The sequence below is a fragment of the Lactuca serriola genome, chromosome 9, assembly GCF_051521515.1.
Source record: "Lactuca serriola cultivar US96UC23 chromosome 9, Lser_US96UC23_V15, whole genome shotgun sequence".
Classification (NCBI taxonomy): Eukaryota; Viridiplantae; Streptophyta; class Magnoliopsida; order Asterales; family Asteraceae; genus Lactuca; species Lactuca serriola.
In genome coordinates this window covers 112124966-112148721 of record NC_136416.1, presented here as the reverse complement: position 1 = coordinate 112148721, position 23756 = coordinate 112124966, and the positions used below count along the sequence as shown (strand labels likewise).

The 23756-nt window shown below is 39.5% G+C and overlaps 1 pseudogene; it reads left to right on the top strand.

The window, feature by feature from the left end:
• LOC145076037 (nuclear transcription factor Y subunit A-3-like) overlaps positions 1 to 23756 on the top strand; it is a 122379-nt pseudogene that overhangs the window by 25826 nt on the left and 72797 nt on the right.

The window sequence follows — 23756 nt, the reverse complement described above, 5'->3', positions numbered from 1 at the left end:
TTGATATTGTCTACGGTCTGTATTCACTGTTCTGGACCTTACTAGTTGTACCTTGCATTTGGTACCTTCTGGGGTCCATGTCTTCACTTTTTAGACTGAACCAGGCGTGTCGTTCGTTTGATACCTTCCTGGAGTCTATGGTTCCCTGACTTAGTCAACAGTCCTCACAGCTGAGGCATATGATATTCCATGATGTCGTTTGCTTTCCTCAATAATCATATTCAGTATTTTGATAATGATAGCAACTTAGGGAAAACTACTTTTTACCACACATCTGACCAGTCTTGGTAGAAGGCTGCTTTATTTAATGAAAATATAGGATTTTCTGGAAAGGACTCTAATACACTGAAATCACTTAAACTATTAGTTTATAAAGTTATTTGAATGAAATGTCACTAAATACTTATGAACACACCAGCATTTGTAAAAATGCTGATACTTGCTTTTCAAATAACTTGTATTCTCAGGTCAGCATTTAGACAGGTACATCTCGGAGCTGTTGACGAAGATAACTTATTACCTTGCTGTACTTATTATATTTGTTTGTATTACTTTGAACTGTTGTAATGTAACCATGTAAAATTATTACTATTAATGCAATGTCTTGTTGTACTTTGATTACTATAATGCATGTGTTGTGATACTTGACATGACGTCATCCACCCCAGAACGTTTCCGCCGTTTCGGTTTTGGGGTGTGACAGATATGGCAACAAGTCTAAAAACTTACCAACACAACCATAAAGAAATACCATAGGGGTATTTGGTCTTACTGTAATTATCTTAGTTAGTTCGTCTATTTTAGCTATTTCTTATATCCCTTTTCTCGCGTAGATTAAAATGGCTGGATTTCACCATGGCGATCCGTACTTCTCAAACCAAGGCAATGCTGGTTGGCTAGAGGCAGAACCCGAAGATGATCACCCAATCCCTTTGGATGATCACCATGCTGAGGGTTTTTCCGATAGTTCTGACTTGGAGCTAGAAGTCAACAACCTACCCCCAAATGCTCAAAACCCAAACCTGAAGCCCCGCCCTGTGTTTCAAGGACCCACACCTCTGTGGGCCACTAACTTGATTACATGGAGTCATGAACAGGGTCAGCCCATTCCCCACAATGGAGACCGAAGCTTCTACAACCTCACTGAAGGAGGTTTTGCTGATAGAGTCCTACCAATCATGGTGCGTAGGATTTCTCGGAACTCGATAATAGCTCAGGCGACTATCAATCAAGTATTGGAAGTTGACGCCAACTCTGGTGTTAACACTGTCCACATTCGCTAACTAGAGTCTGCTCATGAAAGGACTCTGGTCCGCAATGCAAATCTGCCAAGGGAACTGGCTGAAACCCTAGCTGAAGTTAGAGAACTTCAAGCTCAGCAAGCAAGGTCGGACAGGCGTATAAGGGACATTGAACATCTACTGTCGGGATCAAGGACTCATGCTAGCAGTTCTCGTCGCCGATAGAATCTCGTCGACTCATCTTTTGGATATAACCTAGTTTATGTAAAACTTTGGTCTAATTTCCTATCTGTATAAATCTTAGACCTGTTAGGTCTTGATCTAGTCTTAATTCTGTCAAAATTTTCCATCTTGGTTGATGTAAGGCCTACTTCTAGGCCATTTTTCCTGAACTTGTTACATCTGTAATTCCAGTATTATTGACGGATATCTAATCTTATGGAAATTATTATTGAAATGCTATCTTCTTCATTTAGTGATACTATTCTTTCAGTTGTTGGGCTATGGGGATTTAGTCCATGAGACACATTCATTAATCATTTATTCTTATCCATTTCGTCATCTTTTAAACGTATAGTTAAAGATGCCGCCACGCAGGAATCCAAGGCGAAACCCAAACAACGAAGCACCAATACCACCACCTCCACCACGCCTTGAACCTCTTCAACCACCAAATCCCTTCGATGCCAACATGTTCTAGGCAGCTTTCACAGCAGCAGTTGCAGCTGATGTGTCAGCGATCAACACTCCTGCCCCTAGTGGATTAGGAACAAGTGAACCACCCTTGAACCACGGCGAAAGCCATGGACACCCTCAGGAATGCACCTACAAGGACTTCACTAACGCCAAACCCCGCAGCTTCAATGGAACTGGGGGTGTAATGGTGTTGAGACAATGGATTGAAAAGATGGAATCTGTCTTTGAAATCTGTGCTTGCTAGGAGGGCAACAAGGTAAAGTTTGCAGCTTGTACCTTCTCTGACCGAGCACTAACATGGTGGAACAGCCATGTTAACTATCTAACTTTGGTGGTGGCGTATTCCATCGGCTGGGAAAAGTTGAATGACATGCTGATGAAAGAATACTGTCCTCGAGGTGAAATACAAAAACTCGAGCAAGAATTATGGGGTCTACAAATGGTTGGATCCGACATCACTACCTACACAAATAGGTTCTGTGATTTGGCAAACTTATGCCCTGATATGGTTGCTCTCCAGAGCAAAAAGATCGAGAGATATATCTGCGGACTGTCGCCCCAGATCCAGTCAAGTGTGATCGCTTCCAGGCCTATTACCTTTGATAGCGCCAAGGAACCGGAAACCTCATAACACAACAGTCCCTACGCCTGTACCACAAAAGTCCAACCCCAACTACCACAAGAAGGGGTGGAATAAGAGGAAAAGAGGGGCTCCACAAGGATCCTCCAATGAACAACAACTAGTGGCGATCAATGCTGCCACAGTGACTCCTGTTGTCCCTGCAAACCCCCTTACCAGCAAAAACTTATGTTGGGTCTCTCCCGAAGTGCACCAAGTGAAACTTCCACCACCGCGAGCCTTGCAGGGAGATACAATGCACCAACTGCAACCGGAAGGGGCACACAACCCGTTTTTGCCATAATCCAAGAGCTCAAGCCGCCCAGGCTCCTAACGCTGGTATGGGCCAAACTTGCTACGGTTGTGGCGAAGTGGGCCACTACAAGAGGAACTGTCCTAAAGCAGGAATGGCTGGAGGGGTAGGAAGAGTTATGGACCTAGGCCACGAGGAAGCAGTAGCTGATCCTACGATAGTTACTGGTACGTTCCTCCTCGATAACTCATATGCTTGCATACTTTTCGATAGTGGAGCCGAGAAAAGTTTTGTAAGTCACAAATTTGCACACCCGCTTAAACAAAAACCATGTGCATTAGATAGTTCATTCACGGTAGAAATGGCTAATGGGAAAACAGAGAGTACAAACTGCATATACGTAGGTTGTACCTTAACTTTAGATGGCCATACTTTCAAGATAGATCTCATGCCAGTCCCAATTAAATGTTTCGACGTTATCATCGGTATGGATTGGTTGAGTCTTCTTCGTTCCGACATTATGTGCTTCGAAAAAGCAGTTCGTCTTAACCTTCCTAACAACGAAACCTTAGTTATCTACGGCGATAAACCTAGTATGAGCCTTCGCATCATTTCGTGCATTCAAGCCCAGAAGTGCTTGCGGAAGGAGTACCATGCATTTCTCGCACACGTCGTCGATACCAGCCAAGAACATAAAGACCTCCAGAAAATCCCAGAAGTACGCGACTTTACCGACATATTCCGAGAAGAACTTCCCGGTTTACCATCACAACGCCAAGTCGAGTTCAGAATCGACTTAGTGCCAGGGGCTACCCCCGTAGCCAAATCTCCTTATCGTCTGGCACCGGCTGAAATGCAGGAACTTTCCAGTCAACTTAACGAACTTCTCAAGAAGGGATTCATTCGACCAAGCTTCTCACCATGGGGAGCACCGGTCTTGTTCGTCAAGAAGAAAGATGGATCGTTTCGCATGTGCATCGACTATAGAGAACTCAACAAACTTACCATTAAAAATCGTTATCCATTGCCCCGCATTGACGATTTATTTGATCAACTTCAAGGAGCCAACTACTTCTCGAAGATAGATCTGCGATCCGGATATCACCAACTACGAGTATTAGAGGAGGATGTTCCCAAGACAGCCTTTTGAACTCGTTATGGGCACTATGAGTTTGTAGTAATGCCATTCGGATTAACTAACGCGCCCGCAGTATTCATGGATCTGATGAATAGGGTGTGTCGTCCTTACTTGGATCAGTTCATCATCGTCTTCATTGATGACATACTCATCTACTCTCGAAGTAAGGAGGAGCATATTCAACACCTCCGTAAAATCTTAGAAACATTGCGATCGGAGAAGCTCTACGCGAAGTTCTCAAAGTGCGAATTTTGGATTTGGCGAGTCGAATTCTTGGGCCATGTAGTTAGCGAAGAAGGTATACACATGGACCCTTCCAAAATTAAAGCCATCGAGAACTGGTCAGCACCAAAGACACCTACCGAAATTCGTCAATTTCTAGGTCTAGCTGGCTACTATCGCAGGTTCATTCAGAACTTCTCCAGCATAGCGAAACCTCTTACAACCCTGACTCAGAAAGGCGTGGCCTTTGATTGGGAAGAGAAACAGGAAAGAGCGTTCCAAACGCTCAAACGAGCCTTGTGCACCGCCCCGATACTGTCCCTTCCCGAAGGGATAGAAGACTTCATTGTCTATTGCGATGCATCCAATCAAGGACTCGGATGTGTTCTGATGCAGCGAGGTAAAGTCATAGCCTATGCCTCGAGACAGCTGAAGACACATGAGGTTAACTACACAACCCACGATCTTGAACTAGGAGCAGTTGTGTTTGCTCTGAAGATCTGGCGACATTACCTATATGGTACAAAAAGCACGATCTGTACAGACCATAAGAGTCTACAACACATTTTCGACCAGAAAGAGCTCAACATGAGACAACGACGGTGGGTCGAGCTACTTAGTGATTACGTGTGCGAAGTTCGTTATCATCCGGGTAAAGCCAATGTAGTAGCCGACGACCTAAGCCGGAAAGAATATACTGGTCATAGAGTCAAATCTTTGACTCTAACTATCCATTCACACTTGTCCACGCAAATAAAGGAGGCTCAGATCGACGCTTTGAAACCTGAAAACGTGGCGGGTGAATCCCTTAGAGGGATGGATAAGAAATTGGAAGTCAAGGGTGGCGGAGCCTTATACCTCATGGATCGGATCTAGACACCGAAACACGGTGGCTTTAGAGACTTGGTCATGACTGAAGCTCACAACACTCGTTATTCCGTCCACCCGGGTTCAGATAAGATGTATCTGGATCTTAAAATGTTATACTGGTGGCCTAACATGAAAGCAGATATTGCTACCTTCGTGAGTAAATGCCTTACTTGCGCAAAGGTCATGGTCGAATACCAGAAACCCTCCGGTCTTCTACAACAACTGGAGATACCAGAATGGAAGTGGGAGCGGATCACTATGGACTTCATAACCAAGTTGCCCAAGACGACGGGTGGACTTGATTCCATATGGGTCATCATCGATAGACTGACCAAGTCTTCACACTTCCTACCGATCAAAGAAACAGACAAGATGGAGAAACTTACCAGAACTTACATTAGGGAGATTGTAAGGCTGCATGGTGTTCCTTTATCTATCATCTCGGACCGAGATAGTAGATTCACTTCGAGGTTCTGGCAGTCATTACAAAGTTCCCTAGGAACTAGGCTGGATATGAGTACGGCCTACCATCCACAAACCGACGGGCAAAGTGAGAGAACTATCCAAACCTTAGAAGATATGTTGCGTGCCTGTGTGATTGACTTTGGAAAATCTTGGGATATCCATTTACCCCTTGTTTAATTTTCCTACAACAACAGTTATCATACGAGCATAAAGGCAACTCCATTCGAGGCCCTCTATGGCCGAAAGTGCAGATCCCCTCTGTGCTGGGCTGAAGTGGGTGATACCCAGTTAGCTAAGGGACGAGTTCCCGAAAGCACTCTCACGGGTCCGGAGATCATTCGGGAAACGACAGAGAAAATCGTTCAAATTCGTGAACGATTAAAAGCCTCTAGAGATGGACAGAAAAGCTACGTTGACAAGCGTAGGAAACCATTGGAGTTCTAGGTGGGCGACCGAGTCCTACTGAAGGTCTCACCCTGGAAGGGCTTAATACGCTTTGGAAAGCGTGGAAAGCTCAATCCAAGATACATAGGGCCTTTCGAGATTCTCGCAAGAATCGGCCCTATGGCTTACAAACTCAATCTACCGCACGAACTCAGTAACGTACATCCTACCTTCCACGTGTCAAACTTGAAAAAGTGTCTATCCGACGAGACTCTTGTTATTCCACTCGACGAGATCGAGATCAACGAGAGCCTCAACTTCGTGGAGGAACCAGTAGAGATCATGGACCGAGAGGTCAAGCAAATAAAACAGAGCCGTATCCCGATAGTGAAGGTGTGTTGGAACGTAAAGCGTGGACCGGAATTCACTTGGGAACGTGAGGATCGGATGAAACTAAAATACCCTCACCCTTTTGCTTAGTTATTTGTAATTTCTTACTTGCTTAAATTCTAATTTCGGGACAAAATTCCTTTTAACGGGGGGATGATGTGACAACCCGAAATTTCCATTCTGTACAAACTATATCACTTCAATAGAAGTTATAGCAGTCACAGTTAACTTTCAGACTTTCTACGTAAGTTTGAGTAATTTAGGGTTTACACTTCAGAAAATATCAGGAGAGTGGGTGCACTATGGTTTTGTGCAACACTGTTATTCCAACGCTCTATTATATTAGAGATCATTTCAGGAATAAAAATATTTTCTGCCAAAAATATTTCAGGACTATAAATAGATTTCCTAACCAAATTCATTCATTATTCACATTTCCAACTAGAGAAAAGCCATTTTCTCTCTCACGGATCTTCGGGTTTTTATACCAAAACGTGAGTAACTCTTTCTAGTAGTGTTAGAATGCTTATTATGTGCTTATAACATGATTTAGATGGCTAAATCATTAGATCTAGGAGTTTACTCCCCAAGGTGTTCTTGGGCGGTAAACTCCCGAAACAAAGCCAAAACCGACCTTTGTGTTATACAACTGTTTTAGACTATTATGTATGTGTGTTAGGGACAAGAAAAAATCCATAAATCACCCAAGTTTGGGAGTTTACGGCCCAAGAATATCATAGGCCGTAAACTCCATTTTAAAACTCAAAAGGGCACTTTTAAGGCTCCTAAAGCCTTAGACAATTACCTAGACTTGTTCCCATTAAATCAAGGGCTTGAACCACATCAAAATCACTTAACAAAGTGAGTTTACGGCCAAGACATGGTTCTTGGGCCGTAAACTCCTAAAAAGGGCACCAAAGTGTGCCTAATGCCTTCATATGCTTGGAATAAAAGTCTATAACCTATACCACAAATGCAAAGGACTTGAAAGCATCAAAAACACACCATACTTAGAGTTTACGGCCGTAAACTCTAAGGGGAATGGCCTGAGGGCCGTAAACTCCTAAATGGAGTGTTTCTAGACCTTAAGCCCTTCCAAGAATTTAACCACCAAGTTAGAATAATTCTAGGAATCATTTGGGACTTCAAAACACACCAAAACCCCATGGTTGGGAGTTTACGGTCGTAAACTCAAGAGTTTACAACCGTAAACTCCATGTGTGATGGTTTATGGGGAGTAAACTCACATGTAGGGTCCTTTGGAACCCTAAACACAAATACCTTGTCCCACAATAGCTTAGATGCAATCCTTAAGGCTTAAAACACTTATGTAAAGTGTTTATTATGTCTAGGATGTCTTAACATTATCAATTGGTGATTTTAGTCTAATTGAGTGCATATATGTGTGATTATATGTTCATTAGGATCGTAGTGCGTGTACAAGTCCTCGCTTGACACCTAGCCATCCTATACCGTTCAGTTCATCCCAATCACCAACTACAGGTGAGTTCGTACCCCTAATCAATATTTTAACTGATTTTAAATGCTTTAATGGGGGGGGGATACAAGTAGAAACAAACATGTTATTGAATCATTGATATGTATTTTATAACTGTGTTTTTCATTTAACAGATTTCACATGCTACAAAATGTGATGCATGAAATGGTTTTACATCTTAAAAACACATTGTTACCAAATGTTTTACCTTTGAAATGTTTATCAAAATGACATCAAGTCATTGTTAATTATTGTTAAAAACCCATAAGATGTCTTACAAAACCATTTTACATTCTTGAACTAAACTATGCATATACACTTATATTCTTATATATGTATTGATGTTATAGTTTACATCTTTCATTTAGTTTCCCACACCCTTGAGTAGTAAGAGTGTATAAACCTACATGATCAACCAGTTATATTACAACAAATTATCATAGGGATAATTTGAAGATATCAAACATTACTTCTATTACAAGGAATCACCCAAGAGTCAGTTCATTCATGAGTCTATACTAGTACATTACCTGATACATGAGTACTTACAGATGTTTACCTGATACATGAATATGTTTACATATACTTACCTGTTACATGGACACACATACATGAATACCATACAGGAACACTTTTACATACGTGCATTATCCTGTATTCACTTACCTGGATACTTGTACTTAGGACTACGAGGATGATTTATTAGTACTTACTGTGTAAATTGTCGTTCCTATCTCGGGGTAGGTTTTCAACCTCTGTTTCGGAGTTAGCATCTTACGAAATGTCTTCGTCATGGTGATCATTCAAGGGGATAGGATGATCATTATCTGGTTCTTCTCCAACCCCACCAGCTATGACTTCATTCAGAAGATACTGGTTTGTCGAGGGGATGGAGTCCAGTCATGTTTTCTATGGGAGAATTTAGGGTAAGAGAATAATTATTAGACGAACTATCTAGATAATTATTTAGAAAACCTTCATTAGTTACATCGCTATTTGTGAAGTGCATACCAGCTATGTGTAATCTAAACAGGATAGACCTTCGAATAAGTGACCTTAATTCCAAATTCACACAGAATAGGGGTAAGGCAAAATTATCACAGATTCTAAGTCTATAACATCCTAATTACATATAGCCTTAGAGTATCCACTTAGCAACTATCAACTTAGTAATGAAGACCCCGTTTTAATTCTCAAGTATAAAGTACTTATAGTAACAACAAATACACCTATAGTATTTTAATTTTAATGTTATGTTCTATTGTTCTCATTGTGGTAGGGTTGGTAAGATTTTAGCATTGTTGCAACCACACAGTTAAACTTAGGCACATGCTAGTCAACCCTCGGATAATATAGGTGATCAGGCTATATCTTCCCAGTTTTGACCATATGTCTCTAAGCCCACTTGTGTTGCCCAACAATCGTAATTCTTTTGTACTGTCCTAGTGACACTGATTTTAGTATGAATGCAGCACGTACACTTACTTAAATATTTTACTATTTAAAGTATAAACTCTTGGTCAGAGTATTTTTAATCCCTTATGTATTTATAGTTAGTATATCTTTTATGGGTTGATATACTCAATTCACTATAAACAATGCTCTGATACCAATCTGTCACACCCCAAAACCAAGAACGGCGGAAACGTTCTGGGGCGGAGGATGTCATGTATAATATCAACAACAATGTAAAGTAGTAAACAAGCAACAACATCATCCATTGCATTAATAAAATAATTATTATACAATTGTGTTCTGTTAAATTTTGATAAACACTAAATCATAAATCAAAATGAAAGATAAGTCTTGAACAAGCTCCATCTTCCTTTCTCCTTGCATCGGTATATGTCTATGATGACCTGAGGATACAAGTAATTTTGAAAGCGAGTATCAGCTTTAAAGTTGGTGAGATCATAAGTATTTAGTGTTTTAATTTGTATGTGAAGTATTTGTATGTAAGAATTTGTAAGTCTATGTATTTTAAGTATTGAAAGTGTATATGAACTATAAGTGTTTGAAAAACCCTAGAATCCCTATGATTCCTACTAGTATATGAAGGTGTCTTCTACCAAGACCTAACTATTCTAAATGTAGTCTTCTACCAAGACCTAACTGTTCTGAATGTGTGTCTCTTGTAAGAGTATGTATTTTCCCAAGTATAACTATCATTATCCAAAAATATAGTTTCTACATTATTGTGCGTCGTGTGAATGTTCACGAAGTGAATGTAATGGGAAAATGAAATAGTACTATGGTGTAGAGCTATAAGAACTATTGTCGTACTAATTACCTTAAACCGGATTTATATTAAGGCATTATGTGATAAATTGCACCATACTATCGACTAGTAACAAAGACATAATGAATGGTCGTAATAACGGAATGACGTTTGGCACCCGCAGACCTACAGGTCCGGCTGTAGCTAGCAGCAAGGTGTAGGATTGTCAATCCAGTATAGATCTATACGCAAACTCACGCTCTCCCTCCAAGAGAATTCTGGCTACAACTCGAGCCATGAAATTTAAGTCATGCTCCGATTTAAATCACAATAATTAATGTATTCTTGTATATGTACTGTAATGAACTGTTCTAGCTGTAATGTACGTGCTCTCTACCTAGCAAGTATAGTAATGTAATCGTTCTAGTATAGTTGTATATGTTCTCTTCCTAGTATAGTTGTATATGTTCTCTTCCCGGTATAGTTGTATATGTTCTCTTCCTAGTAAAGTTGTATATGTTCTCTTCCTAGTATAGTTGTATATGTTCTCTTCCTAGTATAGTTGTATATGTTCTCTTCCTAGTAAAGTTGTATATGTTCTCTTCCTAGTATAGTTGTATATGTTCTAGAAAGTATTGACTCATGAATGAACTGACTCATTGTATGATATCGCATTCTAGTAATTGTTCTAGTATCTTCCTAAACAACCCATATGGTAGTTTACTAGTAATCTATCTGGTAAGTATGGACATGGATGTATACCCTTGCTACCCAAGGGCATATGTTGAACTGGAAGGACCTTTTATGACTATATATGTACACATGATATATAACTAATATTTAAACGACTTTTGGACGAATACCAGACATCCCACCAGACCACATCTCAAGGCGCGAAAAGGAAATAGGGTGGATAGCCTTCCTAAGTCTTTTAAACATTTCTTATATAACTATACATATAGAGGCATGCAATTTATAATATAAAAGCATAAATAAGTTTTGTAATACATTGGAAGCATAAATATTATTTCAAGAAAGATCGACTTGATGTCAATCTATAAAACAATTTGAAGGCAGAAGTTTGATAAAACAGTTTAAGTATAAGGAAACATTTGTTTGAAACGCAGTTGTAAATAAGTTTGGAAGGTAATGTACGGAGTAAGATGTACAGTTTAATAAGGAGTTTAAAACATATAAAATGTTTATAAAAGTCATTTGAAGGAAAATGTTTGGTAAAACGGCTAATGAGTAGCCAAATCATTTGAATGCAGTATATTAATCACATGTGATTGATGTAGTAAGTAAATATAATCCTACTTACAAATCACTTGTGATTGACATAATAAGCATGATTCTACTCGTATCCCCCCCATAAAACATTTAATAATAGTTTAAAACATTAGTTAAGGGGTATCAACTCACCTGCAGCAAGTGACTGGAATTGAACGGACTGTTATCGTACGGAAGGATCGGACAAGTGCTTGGTGTCAAGTGGACATTTAGACACACACAATGATCCTAATTACATATGAAAACATATGTATATAAATAATTAGTGATTATAACACTAATTATACAAGTAATAATATTTAAGCGCGAGGATAACACTTTTGGTCAAGTGCTAGGAGGCTAATGGGTTGCAACTAAGGAGTGCAATGCCCCTAATGTGAGTTTAAGGTCTAATGACCATATTCATTGGAGTTTACGGCCCAGGGGAGTAAGCTCCTGGCCGTAAACTCCCAACCAAGGCTTGAAATGGTGCTTAGAATTACTACAACTCTAGTGGGAATTGATTCAAGGCTTATACAAGTGTTTGGGCACCATATTGACTCCTTTGGGGAGTTTACGGCCCAAAGACCCTTTTCCCTTGGAGTTTACGGCCGTAAACTCCCTTGGGAGGGTGATTATGGTGCTTTCAAGTCTCAAACATTTCTAGGAACAAATCTAGACTTTAGTACTTGGCTTTAGGAGGGTTTATGGCACCAAATGGTACCATTTTATGGAGTTTACGGCCATGGAACCTTTTGGGCCGTAAACTCCCTCATTATTGGTGTTCTAAGTATTTTAACTAGTCCAAAAATCATCTAGGTACTTGCCCAAATAGTCTCTTGGCTTAAGGAAAGATTTAGGGTGTCCTTTGACCCCTTTAAAGGAGTTTACGGCCCAAGAAATACTCTTGGCCGTAAAGTCTTCCACACTTGTGTTTCCATGAGTTTTCTAGGTTCTAAACACTTAGGAGTACATGCGAAAAATAAAGTCTAAGCCTTAGGGAAAGTTTGAAGGCATTTTGGCACCTAAAACATGGAGTTTACGGCCTAAGGAGCTTCTTGGCCGTAAACTCCCTTCTAGCCATGATTTCTAATGGTTTTTTTGGTATAAAGCATGAGTTTAAGGCTTCTAGTTCGAGTTCTAAAGCTTTGAGGGTCATTTGAACCCTTAAGGACCTTAAAATGGAGTTTACTCCCCAAGAACGTTCTTGGGCGGTAAACTCCTGGATCTCACTTATTTGGAAAGAAATCTATGTTATTAAGCTTATAACAAGTAGTATAAAACAACTAGAGAAGTATACTCACAATCTGGGATAAAAACCCGAAGATCCGTGAGAGGACATTTGGCTTTTCTCTAATTGGAATTCAACTAATGAACCAATTTGGTTCAAAATTCTATTTATAGTACTGATATTTTTGGCAGAAAATATTTCTATTCTCGGAATGAACTCTAATGTCTTAGAGTAATGGAATAACAGTGTTGCACAAAACCCTAGTTGAACCACTCTCCTAATATCTTCATAAGTGTAAATCCTGAAAACTGCCACACTTATACTCGAAATCCGAGTTTTCACTGTAACTGGTCTACTTCTATTGGCTTGATATGGTTTGTTCAGAATGGAAATTTCGGGTTGTCACATCTATTCTTGAGTGTCTAAATACTTTAAGTGCTTAACTGAAATAAGCACTAAAGGGAACAACTCAAGAGGTCTTCTAAACACCAAAGTAAAGCACCAAGCTTTAAAGGTTGGAGCTCCTTCATACTCACGGTTTTAGAGAAAAGAAGAAGGGAAGAAAGAAGATCAAAAACTTGCACATTTCTCATACATAAGACACTCTTATATTGTCCATGAGAGGTAAGGTGTAAATTATTACTAGACATGAAGCGCGGAAACCCTAAGCCTAGAAACGAATTTGGAACCATAAAGTTCCATTCTTGGGACCAAAAAGGTATAAAACCCCATTATAAGAGATCTAAAAATTCACGAGGCAAGTTTTGAGCTTTTTACCTGAAATGAGTGCTAAATGATGACGATGTCTCAGATCCTTAAGCTCAAGCTATACAAGTTCTTCTTCACCAACTTCCTCTTTTCCTTCTATGCTCGAAGCTACTAAAATGCGCTTCACAAGATCAAAATCACACAAAGATGAGGGAGGTTAGGTTTCTAGGGTTTCCGAGTTAAGGAGGTTGATAAGGAGGTTGGGGTTTGGGACATAATGATGTATATATATGGCCTAAACCCTAAAAATTAGGGTTTTGAGATAGCTCGCGCACGCTGCGCGTACGTGCTTCGCCCCTCGCATCCAATGCTGCCACTACGCCCCGCATACGTGAAGCTTACGCCCATCATACGTCTTCATTCAGCCTAAACATATAACAACCCAGTTAATAACGGCCTAAATAAATAATCCAACATTTGTCTCATAGTCTAACAATTAATTACAAAAATTAAATAATTAGCGTTACCTCAAGTCACGGGTGTTACAATTCTCCCCCACTTGAATAAGACTTTGTCCTCGAAGTCAGCTGCCTTGAACAAATCCGGATAGTGCTCCCTCATCTCCTATTTAGGCTCCCAAGTCAACTCGGACCGCTTACGATGCAACCACTGCACCTTTACCAGCTCCGCCCTCTTATACCTCAGCACTTTCGTCTTCCTGTTGAGAATGGCTACTGGTCTCTCGATGTAGTTTAGGCTATCATCCACCTGAATATCCTCTAAATGCACAACTATGGAATCATCCAGTAAGCACTTATGTAGCTGGGAGACATGAAAAGTGTTGTGGATCTAGCAGAGCTCAACTGGAAGATCCAAACGATAAGCAACCCGGCCCACCTGAGACAAAACCCTGAACGGACTGATGTACCTGGGGCCCAGATTGCCCCGCTTCATGAACCGGATGACATCTTTTCATGGTGACACCTTCAGGAGAACCATGTCTATTCCCTACCTGGAACTCTTGGTCTGATCGGTGCTTGTCAGCATAGCTTTTCTGTCGAATCTGAGCAGTCTAAAACCTACTCCGGACCTACTGGATCTTCTCCATGGTCTTGAGTACCACCTCAGTACTCCCCAATTAATCTCTAACTGAACTGTCCCCAATAGATTGGGTTCCTACATATCCTCTCGTAGAGCATCTCGAAGGGAGGTCGGCCTATGCTAGCGTGATAATTGTTGTTATATGAAAATTCCGCTAACGGAAGATACGTATCCCAACTTCCACCGAAATCCAATACACATGCGTGTAGTATATCCTCTAGAGTCTGAATCGACCTCTCATTCTGCCCATCTATCTAAGGGTGAAAAGTTGTATTCAAGTGAAGACGAGTACCCATCTCGTCATGGAAACTCTTCCAAAATCTGGAAGTGAAATGAACATATCGGTCGGACATAACCGAAACCGACACTGCATGACGCGCCACTACCTTGCATACGAAGATCTCGGATAGCTTCTCTAATGATATACTCTCCAGAATTGGGATGAAAATATCACTCTTGGTGAACCGATCCATGATGACCCAAATCAAATCCACTCCATGTGCGATCCTGGGAAGCTTCATGATGAAATCCATAGTGATGTCTTCCCATTTCCTCACAGGAATCTCCAACGGCTGCATCTTGCCTTGTGGTAGCTGGATCTCGGCCTTGACGTTCCTACATGTCAAGCACTGATCCACATACCATGCTACGCCTTGCTTCATGCAGGGCCACCAATAATCAGGGGAAGATCCCAATACACCTTCGTCGCCCCAGGATGGATGGAGAATCTCGACTTATGAGCCTCATCAATCAGAACCACGCGTACACTGCCCTAGTAAGGAACCTAGATCCTCCGATGTAGGGTCACCAACCCGCAGTTGTCATAATCAAATAATTCAACATGACTTATGACTCGCTCACACTTCCAGCGCTCTTCCTTCATACCCTCAACCTGCACCTCCCGAATCCATTCAACAACGTAGTAATCACTATCATCCTCAAGCATATATCTCGAATCGGAGCCGTGATCACCTTACGGCTGAGAGAATCAATCATTAAATTGGCCTTCCTTGGGTGATAAAGGATCTCCCAGTCATAATCCTTCACCACCTCCAACCAAAGATGTTGCCGCATGTTTAGATTCGGCTGATCCATCTGGTACCTCAAGCTCTTATGGTCTGTGTAAATGGTACAACGAACCCCATAGAGGTAGTGTTGCCAAATCATGAGGGCGAAAACCACAGCCTTTAACTTCAAATCGTGCGTCGGATAGTTCGCCTCATGAGGATTCAGCTACCTCGATGCCTACGTAATCACGTGACCCCGCTGCATTAGCACTGCACCCATACACGTGATCGAAGCGTGGCCTCTGGCAAAGTCAGAATCGGTACCTCCCACAACCGCTGTCTAAGAGTCTCGAAAGCTGCCTGATGCTTAATCCCCCAATGGAATGTCACTGACTTCTTGGTCAGTCGGGTCAAAGGAACAACAATCTTCGAGAAATCCTAGATGAATCTTCGATAGTAACCTGCTAGACCAAGAAAACTCCGAATCTTGGATGGAGACCACAGAACCTCTCACTGCATCACGACCTCTACCTTGGCCGGATCGACTAAAATGCCCTTCTGGATGACAAGGTTCCTCAGAAACCGCACCTCGCGCAACCAAGACTGGCACTTGGAGAACTTTCCGAAAAGTCTCTCCCTCCTTAGTGTCTCCAGCACCTCCCTCTGGTGCAGCTCGTGCGACTTCTGAGTCTTGTAGTAAACCAAGATATCATTAATGAAGACTATCACAAACCGGTCCAACATCGGTCTGCACACACGGTTCATGAGATCCATGAACGCGACAGGAAGGCTATCTTCTGCACATCGTCGTCCCTGACTTGCATATGGTGATAACCTGACCGTAGATCAATTTTGGAGAACCAGGATACACCTTAAAGCTAATCAAATAAGTCATCAATCCTCGGGAGGGGATAACGGTTCTTCACCATTACCTTATTCAACTCCTGGTAATCTGTACACATCCGATGTGACCCGTCCTTCTTCTTCAAAAATGGAATTGGGGTTTACCATGGCGAACTGCTCAGCCTGACAAGTTTGTCTAACAAATCCTGCAGCTGTGTAGACAAATCCTACATCTCGGGAGGATCCAAACGATATGCTGCCTTGGCTATCGGAGCCGCACCAGGAACTAGGTCAATCATGAACTCCACCTGCCTCTCCGGATGTACCCCAAGCAAATCCTCTGGGAACACGTTCAGGTACTCCCGTACGATTGGTACATCATCCACAGTCGCCTTACCCTTATCCCGGGTATCCATAATATAGGCGACATAACGTGCGCAACCCTGTTGAAGGTAGCGCCTAACTCTCACTACTGAACACAAAGTCGGCCCATGTTGTGACCTCTCGCCCTGAATCACCAACCCTCCCCCACTTGGGGTCCTAACTCGTACTGGATGTTGCTCGCAATCGGTCACTACCCCATTGGGGCTCAACCACTCCATACATACGATAACCTTATTCCCTCCCAAGGGAATATGGAATAAATCCATGAAAAACTTCTCATCAAACAACTGTAGTGTACATCCCTGGTGAACCCTCACAACCCGAACGGTCCTATCATCTGCTATCTCTACATCAAGTGGACAGTCCGACTCTTCTAGAGCTTCAAAAACTCTCTTGCTCAGTGCGAGTGATACAAAAGATTGGTTAGCCCTCGAGTCAAATAATGTCAGAGTAGATATACCGTTCACAAGGAATGATCCTATAATAAAACACATAAACATAAGAAATAATCAATATAAATAAAGAGATAAGGAGAAGATACATACCCGTCACAACATCGGGAGTTGCACGTGTCTCCTCCACAGTCAGTTGAAAAGCCCTGCTACTCAACATAGGCACCTCTATCCGGCCCTAACGGCCATCGGTAATCCTCAATGTTGCAAGAGCGGGTGCTGCCACTTGTCCCGCTGCTGCTGCTGCTAAACTCGGATATCGGGACCTCTTATGGCCCCTCTGATTGCACTAGAAGCAAATCATATCAAATACTGCAGTGTTGGTGGTGGTTTCAGTACAATCCCTCCTTCCAAGCTCCAAGCCACTAAAATTGGGTTCACAATATCAAAATGACACAAGGATGAGGGAGGTTAGGTTTCTAGGGTTTCTGAGTTAAGGAGGCTGATAAGGAGGTTGGGGTTTGGGATATATTGATGCATATACATGACCTAAACCTAACAATTCGGGTTTTGACTCTGCTCGCGTACACTGTGCCTACCCTTGGTACGATATGCTTATGTGCTTCACCCCTGCATCCAATGTTGCCACTACGCCCCGCGTATACAAAGCTTAAGCCCATCATACGTCTTCATTCAACCCAAACATATAACGACCCACTTAATAAAGGCCCAAATCAATAATCCAACATTAATCTCATAGTCTATCAAATAACTACAAAAATTAAATAGTTAGCATTATCTCAAGTCACGGGTGTTACATTAATTTTTAGAATTACGGAATTCTAGGAAATTACGTTCGAAGTTTTGCGTCTAAACGGATCACGGTGTCCGTTTTTCATGACTTTTGTGAATATTTTTACTAAAAATATTTTGAGTATGAAATTAAATAATAGGCTTTAGTCCAATTCCAAAAACGCTCTCAGAAATCTTGTCGACAATGCGTAAGTATCTCATCGGTGTGAAATAGCATACTTAAAACAGGTAAAACCAGTATTATACCAGTTTGTTTTCTTGAAACGATCATATCTTTTGCATACAAACTCTGTTTTGGATGTTCTTTACATTTTCGAAAATAGGGGTACACGAACTATGTAGTATTTTAATGTTTGTATTGCTCAAAACTGCTTAATGCAAAATTTTAGTTTTTAATGCATTAGTTAACGTTGTCGTTTAAGTGGTTTGATTCGGTTTACAGTTTACACATTTGGAAGTAAGGTATTATCTAATATCCTATAAAAATTGAATTGGACTCATTTACATTTCACTAAATGTAATAAAACTGAACGAGTTCGATTATAAACAGATTTACCGTAAGTTAGTCATTCATAGTCTATGCCCTAAATTATGGGATGTCATATCTTCAGTGTCTATCTACAAAGATAAATGTTAAGTTACTTTCTCTACATTGGAATTTCGATGTTAGTTACTTGCATTTAAAAATAATATAAAAAGAAATACTAAGTCATGAAATGTTTGGAATAAATTTAATGAGCAAAGCAAGTGACACATATTGTGTAATGGTTGATGTGAAAAATAACTTCTCATGGACATTTTATCAAACACATAGAGTGAAACATCAAATTCAAGTTTTCCGTCACCAAATCTTGTACAAAATGGTTTTTGAATATCATGACATTATGACATTTAAATACCATAGACACACATTAACGATAATTAAAAAATCGAAAACAATAAATATGATATAAGAACAAATTAAAGAATGGATGGATGAAAAACGTATTGAAGAAGAAGAACAATTGTAAACAGATAGAAACACCAAAATCGTGACAATTGGAGGCATAAAAGCTACCTCAATAATACATCCGAAAGTGATGACTTGAATCTCAAAATTGAAACCATATAAATTAATTTGACATACCATTTGGGTTTTGTGTTGATGTAGGCATTCTCTGGGTTTTGATTTACAGATTTTTTTTTGTTGTAATAGAAACTGAAACGTGGACAAAATCAATTTGAAGCGGTGATATTCATTTCGCTTTCACCCCCCCCTTATTTGGCGATTTACTATATATTAATCTTCATAATCCAAAAAATGATGATGATGGAAAACAGTTTGAAGTAGGAGTTGACTGAGAAGGGAAATATATAGAAGCGGAAGTAAAGATTAATCATTTTTATTTAATCCATGTTTCCTAATTAATCGATATGATCGATATATTGCCTGATTAAGTCCCTTATATACTTCCTAATTTATAGACTTTGTAGTTGGAAAGTTATTGTAGCAAAATTTTGAATGCAATTCTTTCCTAGAAAGACGGTTACAGAGAGATAGTGGATAGTTTAAGTGGGAATTCAAATTAGAAGATGGCTAGAAAGATTACACATGCCAAATATAGGTGTAGAAATAGGACAAATGACAATTTAGGATTTATTTATTAGAGAAGGTATACATATATATATATATATATATATATATATATATATATATATATTAGTTTAACAGTGAACTTCTTTTTAGGGTGCGAACCAACTAACTATGCATAAATCAGATGCATATATATATATATATATATATATATATATATATATATATATATATATATATATAACAGTTGATTTGTTTCCCTTGCAAGTCAAAATCAGCCATCCATGAAAGGTGGTACGCCTAATGGGCGTTATAGGAAAATGTATGAAACCTACAAATCCACTACCATTGAAAAAATAACATAATCAAGCAACGCAATGGCATCGTCGTCGACATCACAGACAACCCCGACTCGTGGATTTGTTGGCATTATTGATCTCATCGGCGAAGACTTTCTTTAAAACATAGTCGCTAGGCTTCCAACCTTCTACATATTCTTCCTCTTCTTCCACCATTAAAGATGTAAACCAAAGCTCTCTCTTTTCTTTCTACCAGCCCTCACCTTCTTACATTCGAAATACATGTACATGTACATATACACATATATACATCTCTTTATGTTCTTTTTATCAATTTCATATATGGGTTTTGTTCTAGTTGTGTTTGTGATCTTGTAAATATGTAAACAAAACTAAAATTTTGATATTTTTAGCGAAAATTAGACCCTATGAAATATGGTTTTTCGAAAAAATGAATACGTGTTTGATGGGTTTTAATCCTTAGTAAATTACGAAGAAATTAGGGCTTCAAATTCAGTTTCAAGATCAATATTCTTCATCAAGTCAATCTTTTCAGTCTTACCATGAAGTTGCTAGTGATGGAGAAAATTACCAATATGGAGAAAACAAGTTCTCAATCCAATCAAGTAGTTGATTCTATTGTTATTGATGTGGTCGATTAATATTAATTCATATAAATATTAATTTATGGATATCAAATCTATTTTGAAGAACTTAGGGTTGTCTGGTTAGTTGGATTTTGTAGGATTTGGATGAAATTTGTCATACACCCAAATTAAGGATGGCGGAAACATCCGGGGGTGGAAGACTTCATGTATAGTATCATCACAACGAGTATAATAGTGATCAAAGTAAATACAATCATCATAAATATAATCAAGAAATTTACATGGTTTCATGAGTTACATGTTTCAAAATCAATTACACTATACTGATAAATAGTTTGTCTGATGTCGTAGCGTTCCATCCTCAAAAGCTGGTAGTTACCTGTTTTTATTGATTACATGAGAATACAAGTAATTTTGAAAGAGTGTCAACAATTAAGTTGGTGAGTACATAACCTTTTGTATGTAGAGTTGAAAACCTTTCTTTGTAAATGTAGTGTATGTTCAAGAAAAATTCAATATTTTCCTTATAAAATGAGTTGTAGTCTTAACATCCAAATACCGAAATGTACAAGTATTTTCCATACTTATGATAGTATATGCAGTTTTAAATAATTAAAACCCATTTGAATGTAAGAATTCTCGTCAACTATATGTGTCGTTGTTTCCCCATGTGAATAATTATAAACATGCAATTGACATAGTAAGCCTGCTACGACGTACTTCAGGCGTCAGAATGTTTTGACATTTGTCACCCCAGGCCTGCCGGTCTAGCTGTTGCATCCAGCTAAAGTGCGCGATTGTCGGTCCCAATATAGATCTATATACAAGTTTCACGCTCTCCCTATAGGAGACTATGGTTATAATACATGACTTTAAATAGTACTCTAAAGAATACAATGAAGTAACATCTCACAAATTTGATTCAACGAGTTTGCGTGTAGTGTAAATGAAAACCCTTTTTGTAGTGTAAATGTAACCTTCCTTAGTATGTTCGTAGTGTTAATGTACCATAAACTATACCTATTATAGTTTATCCTATATGTTTGTAGTAAATGAAAACCCTTTTTGTAGTGTAATTGGAAACCTTTCATAGTGATTTTGTAGTGTAATGATCCATAAACTATACCTATTATAGTTTATCATATATGTTTGTAATGAATGAAAATCCTTATGATGAATGAAAATTTTTGTTTCATGAAAGTAAACTAACATGAAATAGAATCAAGATGTAGCTAAACATTGTTATACACTTTGCTCAACATGTTACAAAGTGTTAATGAATTTATAAACTATTTTACTAGTTTTATCTTTTCTGTCACTGTTTTAGATAGTTTATAGAAAAATCACTGTAAGTCGAAAACTGATTCCGTAAACTCTAAGAGTTTAGAAAAATTTTATAGTTTGTTCATAATTTTTATTATGATTTTTAGAGGTCTCTAACCAGTGTGAAAATGTCCATATTCACAAACTGGTCCGAAATCATTTCTGAAATGATAGGCAGTTTGTAAAAATCGCCATAAATTGTAGAAACATCGTATGAACGTGTGCAAGTAGTCATTAGAAAGGACAAAACCCGAACTAAAGGCATATTGAACAGTTTTGAAAGATATTAAGGTTAAGATGGTTAAAACAGTTCATGAATAGACCATAACTTTTCTGATGAAAGCTGTTGATATAGTTTAGAATATGTTTTGGGTGTTGTAACTTGTATTCCCCCCCCCCCCCTAAAACTTGAAGAAAATACGAAAATGTAGGGGTATGAACTCACCTTAAGTGATTCCCTAAGGTGGAAGGTTGAAGAAAGGGAGTTTCAAGTCAAGAACACTTGAAGGATGCTTGAGGATTTGAAGATCCTATGAACAAATATGTCGATATTTGTGTAAATGATCCATGATTTTTATGAAGAAGTGTAGAATATTTAGGAGTAGAATGAAGAACTTACCAAGAACGGAGGAAAATCTTGAGACTTCTTGAGGATGTTGATTTCTAGAGAGAGAGAGAGAGAGAGAGAGCAAGAGAGAGAGAGAGAGAGAGATAGAGAGAGAGAGAGAGAGAGAAATTTTATTTTTTGGAGGATGCAAATGAGATTTCATAGGTGAAGAATAAAGATTTCTTGAGTAGACTTGCTCAAGGAAAAATCTGATGAAGTGTTGGGTAAAGCTGAAAAGGATAATGATTTGACTAGATAGAGTGTGAATAGTGACATAAAGTTGATGTGGGGATGGCTTGGTGTCATAACTTTATGGGAAAAGTCAACAAGTCTTTGTGTGTTATCTTGAAAAAAAAGATATGATTTATAGATAATAATTCTTCAAAAAGGGAATAAAATATGAGTTTAGAGGGTTTTAAATGATGAAAATACAAATTTGGTGAAATTTTCACTTTAAAATGATAAAAAACGGGCTTAAAATGCAAAAGTGGTCGAAAACCTGGAAGTAAAATGCGAACCTGCGAGGGCTTCTGATGTTCTGAGAAGGTAGTGACTGCGAAGGTGGGTTCATAATGGGGGATGGTTTTGCACCCGAGGAGGTTCGCAGGTGGAAAGAAGTTCGATGCGAGGGAGGTTATGTGAGAGCTCTCGGTGAGGAGGTTGCGAACCAAGCCGATTGCGACGGTAAGGTTTGGAGCGAGGGCCTCGCAGGCGAGGATGCCCGGCTAGAATGTAAACTTGCCTGGTTCGTTGCGAAGGTTATACCTGCGAGTTTGTCCAGTTCGCCGCCCTCCTCTGGCGCAAACACCGGTTGCTGCGCTGCGCTCATCACGAGAAGCCGGGGAACTCTCTTGGGTGGACTTCAAGCGCGATGATAGTCAGTCTAAAGTTTTCTACTATTCCATCTTTTTTAGTTCAAAGACCGGGCTTGGGGGTTGGTCTCAATGGTCAATGAAAATGTACTAGTGTGTTGTCTTAACATGCAGAAATTTTATTAGACTGCTAGCTTTACCAGCAGTAGGAGGGTGAAAAGACGGTGCATGAGCGCTGTAGGATCCTCTTTTTTTGTATCCCATCGACGATATTCTTTGGTTTTGGTACATAACAATTTGCATAAGCAAAGTCGAATATTTGTTACAAATCTAGATCATGCACTCTCATCTCTAGTCTCTAGCTATCATCTTAGTATATTAGTCAAGCTATATCTTATACTGTCTTGGGCCTAACTAAAAAAAGAGAACAAGAAAAGCAAAATCAAGCTCTTGGATAGAATCGGTTGTGAACAAATCCTTTCTTACATAATCGACCATTCACTCATACTTTGGACGAGAGAAAGTCTAATTAGTCTTCCGCTTGAGGAGTCCTATGTGAACTTTTCCGGCTTAGATGTGAACGTTGACTAAGAAGCGAAGGTGTTTAGTGCATACGAAGGCCTGCGAGCGTTCGTAGGTGAACAAGAACCTGCGAACCTCCAGGCCCCTTTTTGACCTCCTTCTTCCATTTTGAGTTGTTATCGACCAAGTGAAGGTTCAGGATGATATGGATGTTTAAAGAAAAGTTAGAAAAGCATATTTTTATTACCAACAGGTTCGAGAGAGATTGGG